General features: G+C 44.7%; 1 long non-coding RNA gene across 1 annotated transcript; it reads left to right on the top strand.

Moving 5' to 3' along the window:
* The first annotated feature begins 2425 nt into the window (after window positions 1-2425).
* Window positions 2426-3001, top strand: LOC113192607 (uncharacterized). Its single transcript, XR_003302040.1, has 3 exons — window positions 2426-2506; window positions 2657-2741; window positions 2877-3001. It is a non-coding gene; the product is annotated as an uncharacterized LOC113192607 (long non-coding RNA).
* Window positions 3002-10956: the final 7955 nt, after the last annotated feature.

Genomic DNA, 10956 nt, shown 5'->3' with positions numbered 1-10956 from the left:
AAAAATCCTGAAATTCATATGGAACCACAACATAATGCCAGGTAGTCAAAGTTATCTTGAAAAAGAATAAAATTGGAGGCATCATGCTCTCAGATTTCCAGATCTTACAGTGGCATAAAAACAGACACATCAATGAATGGAATGGAACTGAAAGCCCAGAAATAAACTCAGTCATATAGATAGGGTCAACTGATTTTCTGCAAAGGTGCTAAGAATATACAATGGCGAAAGGAGAATCTCTTCAAAAATTGTGCTCAGAAATCACATGCAAATGAATGAAATTGGATCCTTATATTATCCACAGAAATCAACTTACAATGGACTGAAGATTTCAATACAAGAGCTGAATCTATAAAACTTCTAAAAGAAATCAAGGGGAAACCTTTATGACATTTAGTCGAAGCGATGATTTCTTGAATATGACATCAAAAGCACAGGCAGCAAAAGCAAAAATAGGCAAAGGGAAACACATCCAAACCGAAAAGCTTATGCACAACACAAGAAGCAATCAACAGACTAAAAGGCAGCCTATCCCACTGTGGAGCACCCTGCAACCACCATCCCAGACGCCATAATCCTCAATGTTGACATCCCCAAAGATCGACATTCTTCCACCCTAAAGTCCCCAAATCACAATTCCAAAAGATTAAAATCCCCAGTGTGGAAATCCCGAAAGCTGAAATCCTGAAAACCACAATTCCATTGAAAAAAACAGGCTCTATAAGTGAGGGTAGGCAGCCAAGTCTGAGAAAAGGATAAGCACATTTTCGGTTCTAGGTGGGCTAGTTGCGTCTTGTTAGTGGGAAGGGAAACCTGGTAACCTGGTGTCTGAGGGTGTTTCCAGAAACACAAGAAACACCTGCTTGGTGGTCAAGAGCTACCTGGTCTAGGGTATTCTGCCAAAGCAATCCAAATAGACCAACACAAACCTTAAGAAATGTAATGGCAAATGGTTCCACTTGTCATATTGAGTCTTTGGGGTCAGACTGCACCTTGAGTGGGCAGAGGGACAGGATTTCCCTGAAAGGGGATATTTGTTTTCACCAACAGAGGCTTGCCTCTGAAGGAGATGGGTGGGCAGGGATTGAAGGGGGAGATAAGTGATTAGCCTGGAACCTGTCGTGCCAGGACCTCCCCTCCACGATCCAGCTTGATGAAGACTGAATTGGAATCTTCCATTTGGGAACTTCTGGGAGCTATGTGGGACTAACACAGTGTATCGCTGCTCTAAGGACAGACACGACCATCTTCTTAGCTGCCTCATGTTGGGGGAACTAATTTCCCCCTCTGTCAACCAGGAATAATAACAGTACCTACTTCAGGGGGTCACTGTGAAGATGAGATACAGGGAAGCAGTGGGAGCCACTGACACAGTGTTGGCTGTGAGAATGAGGAAGATGAGGAGTCTTTCCATTACCCTCCTGCCCGGAAGACAGTCGAGTTAACTGCTTTCCACCTAAGTTCTAGGCTCTGAGGTAGAAAGTGGACAAGAATGTCCCTACAAGAGCCTGCTGTGACTGGCTGGTGACCATCACCCTGGGGTCAAAGCAGGGGAGCTGGAGGAGACAGAGGACATAGGATATGGTACTTGGGTTGAAGTAGGACAGATGAGGACAGACAAGGGAATAACAGGAAAAGATTTATTTATTTATTGGTTGCAACCGGGTCCAGAGGGAAAAGCTCTTGCTGTAATCAGTTAATCCCTCTGGACCCTGAGTTTAGGAAGTTTTAGAACTTTATACCCCGTGTATAGGCGGAGGGGCTCAGAGGTTCATAATCTACAGAAGTTCACATGGCAACAGTTTTAGTTTTTTTTTTTTTTTTTTCCTTCTTCTTCTTCTTCTCCACTCCCAGATCAGGCCTGGTTTTACAAAAATAACCCCAAGGATAGTCTCTCTACTTTCTCTCTGAAAATCAGTGCCTGGGAAAGAGACAGTTTTCCTTCTCTTTTTTCTTTTCCTCTTACCAGTTGCCCTTTAAGGACCTAAATCTGAAATGCAGGTGCCTCTGTGAAGGCCTTGGGTTAGTTTTTCTTATCACCCTGTGTTTCTGCAGGAATATCCCCTGCCTGACAATTCTTTTACAGAGAGTCTAAGAACCATTTTGGGGGATTCCATCTCTTGGGTCCCCTTCTTCCTCCAGGAGAAGTCTTTTCTGCTGTCCTTTAATAAACTTCTAATTTCTACTCTGAAAAAAAAAAAAAAAGAAGAACCATTGATCTCTAAAGAAGCTAAATTAAGATTGTTCTGTGGAGGAGGAGGTGCCACTATAGAGTCACAGGGGGATCCTGACATTCAAAAATCAGGATAAAAATGAAGTTCCATCTCAGGATAGTCAGAATGGGAATGTATTGGCCTCTGGACTCATTTCTTCACAAATGAGTACAGTAATGCTAAACCTTTATTTTATTTTATTTTATTCATTTGATGCCAAGTTAAGGCTGGCAAGACTGGACCAGTTGTGTGTCAATCGAAGGCTGCACTTAAGAATCCACCGTGAAGACAAGGTACTGGGGCTTTCACCCAGGTCTACTGACTTGGAATCTTGGGAAGCGGGATGGTGGGACAGGGCACTTGTGTGTACGTGTCAGTATACATACTTTAACATTCATTTTTATAAAATTTCCTAGATTTTTATATATTTTGCTTGCTTTCAGTCCTACCAGTGATTGACAGCCCCCAGGGTGAAAATGACAATGCACAAAGTCCTTCAAGCTCAAGAACCACAGATGAGCCTCTGTGGTGAGTGAAAATGGGAATCAGTGGAGGGATGTGGAGGAAGAAAACAGAAGAGTTCCTGAGACCCAGCCTCACTGATGGCTGTCACTTCTTGGCTTGTCCCTCATTATTTGTCACTAAAGAGATGGCTCGTTACAGGCTGCCTGAAAGGAGGAGAATGTTCAAACACTGTCACTATTGTGTCTCACATCCTCGCGAAACAAGCAGAACAAATCAGGAAGGTTCTGGACTTCCAACTGGGTGCCAATCCTTGTACCTGCAACTCTGGAAATGCCATCCCACCTTTGACCTCTCAAAAAACTTTGGAAACTTATAAATCAGACATATTTATATGTCATATTTTGCCTTTGTATTTGAATATGACTTATTCAAGTAAATGAATGTTAAACTCAACCACAGAAAATTCTTCATGAAATGGGGAAGCCAACAGTGGGTATGGCTAAATGTCCAAAGGTAATTCATCTAAGTTATATAAATATCTACAGACAGCCATGACAGGAGAAATTCCAAATAAGTGGATCTCAGAAAAGAAAAGAACCTGGTTAGATGGAATATTAAACTAGGCAGTGAGGAGACTGGGACTCCGGAGGCTCACAGGCAACCTCTCACAGGGACCTGGGTGCAAACCCTGATTGCCCTTGACCAGCTCGGGGAACTTGAGCAAGTTGCTTAATCCCTTTGTTGTTGAATTTCCTCTTCTTTTTTCCCCCTCTCTCTCTTTTTTAAATTTATTTCTTCTAATTTGTTATACATGACAGCAGAATGCATTTCAGTTCATAGTACACAAATGGAGCACAATTCTTCATTTCTCTAGTCGTACATAAAGTAGAGTCACACCCTTGGTGTCTTCATACATGTACCTAGGGTAATGATGTCCACCCCATTCCACCATTTCCTACCCCTATGCCCTCTCCTTTCCCCTTCCTCCCTTTTACCCTATCCAAAGTTCCTCCATTCCTCCCATGCTCCCCCTTGAATTTCCTTGATTATAGTAGCACAGACCTCACAGGGTTCTTTCATTCACCATGTCTTGACCAGATATCTAACACTCTATCACATATGCCAATCACTCATGTGAAATTCAGCAGTGAACAAAATAGACAAAGTTCACACTTCACAGAAATTTTAGTCAGTGGGGATTGTATCAGAGATTCAGTCCGTTTGTATGTGACAAGACCTTTGACCATAAATGTGCAGCGTTTGATAAAAGTACACCACCCTCCACCTGTGCCAGGCTCTGCCCTCCCTAGCTGTGAGACCTCTGGCAGTCCCCATGATATTTCAGCTATGAGTTCTCATCTAAGGTCCCTCACAGCTTTATTATTTGGAGATTTGATGGCACACTTGGCTGCAGGCCTTTTATCTGTTCCCCTTGAGAATAATTCTGCCTCTGCTACCCTGGCCCAGACACTAAGCCTGCCCTCTGCAGGATCTCACTCTGCTTGGATAAAGGGCCCAGCTCCACCACCAGCTAGCAGAGGTAGAAAAGAGTCTTTTAACCACTTTTGACCTGCGAGTGCAAATCTCCCACACCCTGTAATATTCCTCCTTTGACCTCTGCTCCTGGGAGTCTTGAGGAACAATAATTTCTTTCTTCTTCTTTTTTTTTTTTATACCAGGTATTGAACCCGGAGGCACTTAACCACTGAGACACGTCCCCAGCCGTTTTTATTTATTTTTTTATTTTGAGTCATAGTCTTACTAAATTACCTAGGGCCCCACTAAGTTGCCAAGACTGGCTTTGAACTCATGATCTTCCTGCCTCGGCCTCCCAAGCGGCTGAGAATTTAGGCATGCACTACCATTTCCAAATGAAGAATGGTAATGATTTTCTTTCTTTCTTTTTCTTTTCTTTTCTTTTCTTTTTTTCTTTGTAAAGGAAAGAGGTTGATTTAGCAGACAGTTGGGAAGTATTAAGAACACAATGCTGGCCTCCATCTCTGAAGAGGGGTTCCCTGGCTCACAATATGGCAGAGAGAAATGACAACCCACTCTCATGATAGTCACTAATTACATTGTTCTTTAACAGTTCATATTTACTGTCACCTTATCTTTTTTTATTTTTTTAATTACAGCTTTATGGTTATACATAGTAGTTGGGGTCATCCAGACAAAAATCATACACGCATGGAAATTGATTTCATTTTATGATCCCCCCCTTTCCCTCTCCCTTTCCCTTCCCATCCTCCCCCTACTCCCCTTCTCCTTCCTCTAGTCTACTAGTCTTCCTTTCATTTATCTATTTATTTGTATTTGATTGAAGGAATGATCATTTCTTGACAGCCAATGTAAGTATGACAATGGTGCTTAGGAAAGAGCTATGTCCCTCTTTAAAGAAGGGGTCTATTTGCTTTTACTAATAATCCCAGTCAATATTTATTGAATGCCTATTACATGTCCACCAAAAGTTTGCTGGCAAATTCTCCAAGTATCTATCTCTGTGACTTCGTTCTTCTCCCATTTGATGTATAAGGACAGGGAGGCCAGGAGAAATAAAATAACTTTTCCAAGGACACGGAGCTGACAAGTCACCAAATTGTATTTGACCCAGCCCAGTCAATCCCAAGGCCTGACTCCACCCAGAACACCACACTGCCTGCAGGGGGTTGCAGGGCAAAATCAAAGGGCCCCAAGATTCAGTCACCATCCAAGACTGTTTCAAACACCAGGAGAGCTGAAAATAGACAAACTGGGCACATGTCAGGCAGAGCGGACATTTCCTAGAATTCTCTGTGTCCTTGTGTTCATTATCAGCAAGAAACATAACTTCATAGATCCCTAATATTTCAGTATAACATAGATATAAACACACACTGTCTGGGGTAAGTGAGGCAACAGGTACACCAGAGAGAGTCTAGAAGTCAGAAAGAATGTGTCAGAAAGCTTAAGAGCTGTATGCCAGGGCTACAAAACCATCACCATGTGCAACAACCTCCCTGTGTAAGACCGTTTGGATTTTTCTTTCCCTAAATAAAAAGTGTACAGAGAGAATGGGGTCAAGCAAGGGAGGCAATGAGTTAGATCTGGCAGGAATTGAAAGCAGGTTATAGGGATGTCCCCAAGAGACTGGAGATGGGCCATTTATACATTCTGGTGGTCTGACCTAGGGTGGAGGCAAGGAGGAACCTTCAGGTACAAAAATGGTGATGGTGAGGTCCTGGCAGCTCTGCCCCTGGTGGAGCATTAGGGGTTGGGGATGCCCCCTGCCACTGCCCTTAACCCAACAGAAGGGACGATGGAAACTAAGGATTCAGGCAACAATCTGACTCCAGGCCGACTCCAGCCCGGCTGAGAACTGACCAATTAAAGGGAAGCAGAGGTGATGCGGAGCGTGCAGACGTGGCACTGAGGGATCGCGACATGCCTCAGATCCCCAGCTCCTGGAAGCTTCAGCAGGGAAAAGTTTCAACCCACCTGCCGCTTTGAGCCTTATCTCAGTCGCCCTGACTCCGGTGGCCCGGCCCTGAAGGCAGAGGCAGCATGGCCATTGGTGCAGTATTTGGGGGTGGCAGGACCCCAGCAGAAGGTACAGCTTCCTCTATTCCAGAAGGATGCAGACTAGAGAATGGCGGAAACCTGAAGGGACCCACGCCTGCCCCTCAGCAACGTGGGGAGAGGGGTGAACCCCGACATCTCCCACGTTGACTGGGCTCCAGGGTTACCAGTAGGCTGGGTTCCAGATTTGAGGAGCAGGTTCCTGGTAGAAGCCTCAGTTCCTGCCCCATTTCTCGCACTAACTCCTATGGCTCCCCCTGGTGCCCGAACTTGCAGGTCGCCGGCAGGGACAGGACCCACGGGTTCCCTCCGCGTGCCGCGTGATCTCAGCGCTATCCATCCGCTCCACTACACTGCAAGGGACACTCCTCTGTCCTCATGGAAGGGACAGCCCCTTAGGCACCGCCTCGCAGTAACAGTTCTTTGTGCTTTTCCCTTTTTTTGCCCAGGAACTTGAGCCACAGGATCAGGAAGACTGGATCCCCGCCCCCTCGCCCCCGTAGAAAGTAGCATTAGAGAAAAGTAACCACCATTTATGGAATAGCTGCTGGCCGACCTCATTGCTCATTATTTTTCTATTCCTTACCACCTGCCCCTAAGATATACAGTAGTGTTATTAGCCTCCTTTTTACCAGTGAGAAGAGGCTGAGCAGGGTGAGGTGGTGCATGACTGTAATCTCAGCAACTTGGCAGGCTAAGGAAGGAGGATGGTGAACCCGAGGCCTGGCTGGGCAATTTAGCAAGATCCAGCTCAAAACAAAACAACAAAATACTGAGGCTATTTTTTTTTTTTGCGTGTCTTTTTTTTTTTTCCATTTCTGTGAAACTCACATATTATATAAACGAGCCACTTTACAGTGAGAAATTCATCGGCAATTCATAGGGTCTCAATGTTGAGCAACCACCACCCTCTATCTATCTAGTTTTTTATCACCCTGCCCCCAAAGAACCCCCCCTATCCCTTAGTCCCCTCCCCTCAACCCCTGGAAACCACTAATCTGTATTCTGTCTCTGTGGATTTACTTATTCTAGATGTTTCATGTGTATGGAGTCACACAATATATCTGGGTAAAGGAGTTCATGGGCACAGGCATGGTAAAGCCTATGAAGAGGCTTTACTATAACTTAGAATAATGTTTTCAAAGTTCAGCCACATCAGAGCCTGTATCAGACTGTCATTCCTTTTTATGGCAGAAGAATATTCCACTGTATGAATACACCACATTTTATTTATGCGTTAATTTGTTGGATCCATTCAGGCTATCTTGACTTTTGGCTGCTGTGAATAGCACTGCAGTATACATGTGTGCCCATGTAATTCTTTGGGTACCAGTTTTCCGTTCTTTTGGGAACATCCCTTGGAGTGGAAATGCTGGATCACACATTAAGTCTATGTTTAAGATTCTGAGGAACCACCAAACTCCTTTCCACAGTGACTTATACCAACAATTATAAGGGTCCCGGTTTCTTCATATCCTCACCAACACTTGTTATTTTCCATTGTTTCCCCCTTTTTATGGCTGTCCTAATGGGTCTAGAGTTGTACTGTGACTGAGCTTTAAAAGTGAAATTCTTTAAAATCAATTTTAAGAAAATGGCATGGCCATGTGTGGACAGACTAGTAAGACTGGGAAGCCCAAGGCCCACAGCGTGGAGTAGAAAAAAGGTGAACTTCGCATAGGTTGTTACTCTCCACTGGCTGGTGCTGACTCCCCTCTCGCCACCCAGGACAACCCCATCCCCAGTAAATCTCCTTTACTACTTCGAGATTCAAGATGAGCTTCATGTCATTCTCTTTAGGGAACATCTCCTCAGTCAGAGGGCCATCATGTGTCCCTCACCTCAATGGCAGCAGCTGACCATGGAGCTCTTAGTCCTCTTCATAGGCTTTACCATGCCTGTGCCCATGAACTCCTTTACCCAGGATCACCAGGGTTCCCAGGGCAGGTCCTGGGCTAGTCCCATCATGACCATTATTTTGTTTCTAACTTCTTACTGGAGAATAAAATACATGCAGAAAAAGTGCACAAGTTATAAGTGTGCATAGAGCTTGAGTATTTTCAGAAACTCAACACTCTTGAATAACCAGCACACAGATAAAAACAGAACATTCAGCACCCCTAAATATCCCCCCAAAGTCTGTGCTACCCCAAGAGTAACCACTAATCTGGATTTTAATGCCATAGACCAGTTCTGCCTGGTCTGGGGTTTACATGGTGCTGTGCTTCTTCCACACAACCTTCATTCAGGCTGTGTGTACAATGGTAACGTGTCAAGTTCATTTCTACCTGGCATTCCATGGTATGACTCTACCACGTGCATTCAGTCCTTCCACGGGTGCCTGTCAGACATGACTGGGCAATAAGGAAAGGGCTGCTATAATATAGGACATGCAGAATTCTGGGTCACTGCCTTGAAAAACAGTTGAACCAATTTACACTGCCACCAGTCATGCCCCACAGTTCTGCTTCACCTTCTTACAGCACAAGATTTGTCCTTTATGCCGTCTTGATGTGTACCTGGAGGCTTAATTTCCACTTCCCTGATTGCCAGTGAAGATGAACATCTCTGAACACTCCTGTGATACATCTGACCAAGACCTTTGCTTATTTTCTATTTTTAGAAAGAATATAATTTTTTTATTTTATAATTTTTTTTATAAATTTTATTTGTAGTTTTCTTATTGATCTGTAGGACTTCTTTATCTAGTCTGGATATAATCCCTTTTTTAATCTAATCCCATTCCGTGTCTTTCAGAAACTGAGTTTCTTAATATAATTTATCAATTTTTTCTCTTTCACAATTAGTGCTTTTTGTGTCCTGTTTAAGAAATCTTTGCATTCCAAGGTCATCAAATGTCCCTCCCTGTCTTCCTCTAAAAGCAGTATTGTTCTACAAGTGAATCTTCAACACACCTGGGACTGACTTTGCTGTAGGTGTGTGTTCTGGGGATCCCACCACTGGAGTTGCAACAGAGGCAACAGCCAGGGAATTCCCACAAGGGATAGCGCCAAACTGCCAGAAGAGGGGGCTGATTGGGATCCCCAAGAAAGAGGCTCTAGCCACCAGGGTGATCAGTCCAAAACATTTATGAGAACTACATAACAGTGATTTAGCTTATCCTGGAGGTGGACAGCAAGAAAAGGGATGGAGTTCTACCTAGGTATGTCCATGATAAAGGGGTTGGAGCGCAGTGTTCATATGGGGGTGTAAGGAATTCGGTTCAGGGCTGCGGCTAGTTCCAACCTAAGTCATATCTCTCACTGGGGGATTTGTACCCACAGGTGCCCACTACATGTATCATATATTTTGGTGTTTCTAGTCACAACATAAACAAGTTCATGTGCCTGGGAATATTTAAGGCTCCCATGCGGACTCAGCAGACTCAGAGCCTACCCCTGAGAGAGGAAAGAAGAACCTCCAGGTCCCATCCCAGGGAGGCACTGGTCCAAAGGCCAAGGGCAGTACTGCTCCCTTCTACCATGGCTTTTGGGATACTGACCCCACACCAGAGGATGGGAGTAAGATGCCCCCAGTATAGTCCTAGCATGCCTTCCTCCCTGGTCCCCTCTGTGCATGTTCTCCCCATCCTTGAGAGCAGGCCAAAGCCTACCTCTTCTTAAAGACTTGCCTGATTACCCCAGACCCAGAGTTTCCTCAACTGCACTGACCACCCACAACCCAAAGAGCCTTTGCCAGGGCTCTCAGCAAGACGCCTTGCCATGACCAGGCTTGGAGTGTAACAGAACACAGGGGTGAAAACCTGGCCTTCTCAAAGCTCTGAGAATTACAGGAAAAACCCAGAGATGGGGAAAAAATGAACACCTGCAGAAATCATCTAAAAATTAAGAGATATTCCACATGAAGAGCAAGGGGAACTCAGAAACCCAATTAAGATCTGCCAACATAAAAGATCTAGCCTGTAATCCCAGCAGTTTGGGAGTCTGAGGCAGGAGGATTGTGAGTTCAAAGCCAGCCTCACAACTTAGTGAGGCCCTAAGCAACACATCAAGACCCTGTCTCTAAATAAAATACAAAAAAGGGCTGGGATTTTGTCCAGTGGCTAAGTGCCCCTGGGTTCAACCCTAGTACCAAAAAAAAAAAAAAAAAAAAAAAAAAAGAAAGAAAGAAAGAAAGAAAGAAAAGAAAGAAAAAGAAGAAAGAAAGAAAAAATGTAGCTCAAACACCGGTGGCCCACATAGCTAAAGGAAGAATGGGGTAGCGAGATAATGCAGATGCAGTGAGGTCTAAAACAGCATAGCCAAAGGGACAGAATGTGAGTGTCCCACCTTGCCCAGGACAAAAGTGTACAAATCAGTGGGCCCTTGGGCAGCTATCCTAGTCCTGGCATGAACCTAAGTCATATCTCTTACTGGGGGATTTGTACATAAGCTAGTCTGTCTCCCTGTCCCACAGGCGCCCACTACATGTGTCAGTGGGCACCGATGCCTGGGGAGGGTGCCCCAGCCAGCCCATGCAGCCTGAGTTCTTGCTGCCGGCTAAAGCAGCTATTCTCAGAAAGGTGTCAGTACTGCCACCTGTGTAAATCCTGGGAACTGCACAAGGGCTACAAGCCAAGGTGCTAATGGTAGCTGATATCCAGCCTCCACCTGGCAGTTCATGGAGGAATTTTCCTGGCACTGCACAGCTGCAACCACCCAGAAGGGAGAACACTCTTCTTTACCAAAATATGTCATCAGTTCCTGAGCTATCAGAGCCATGA

The sequence above is a fragment of the Urocitellus parryii genome, chromosome 11, assembly GCF_045843805.1.
Source record: "Urocitellus parryii isolate mUroPar1 chromosome 11, mUroPar1.hap1, whole genome shotgun sequence".
Classification (NCBI taxonomy): domain Eukaryota; kingdom Metazoa; phylum Chordata; class Mammalia; order Rodentia; family Sciuridae; genus Urocitellus; species Urocitellus parryii.
Note: the sequence above shows the minus strand (reverse complement) of the source record. Positions and strands in the feature narration are given on the sequence as shown.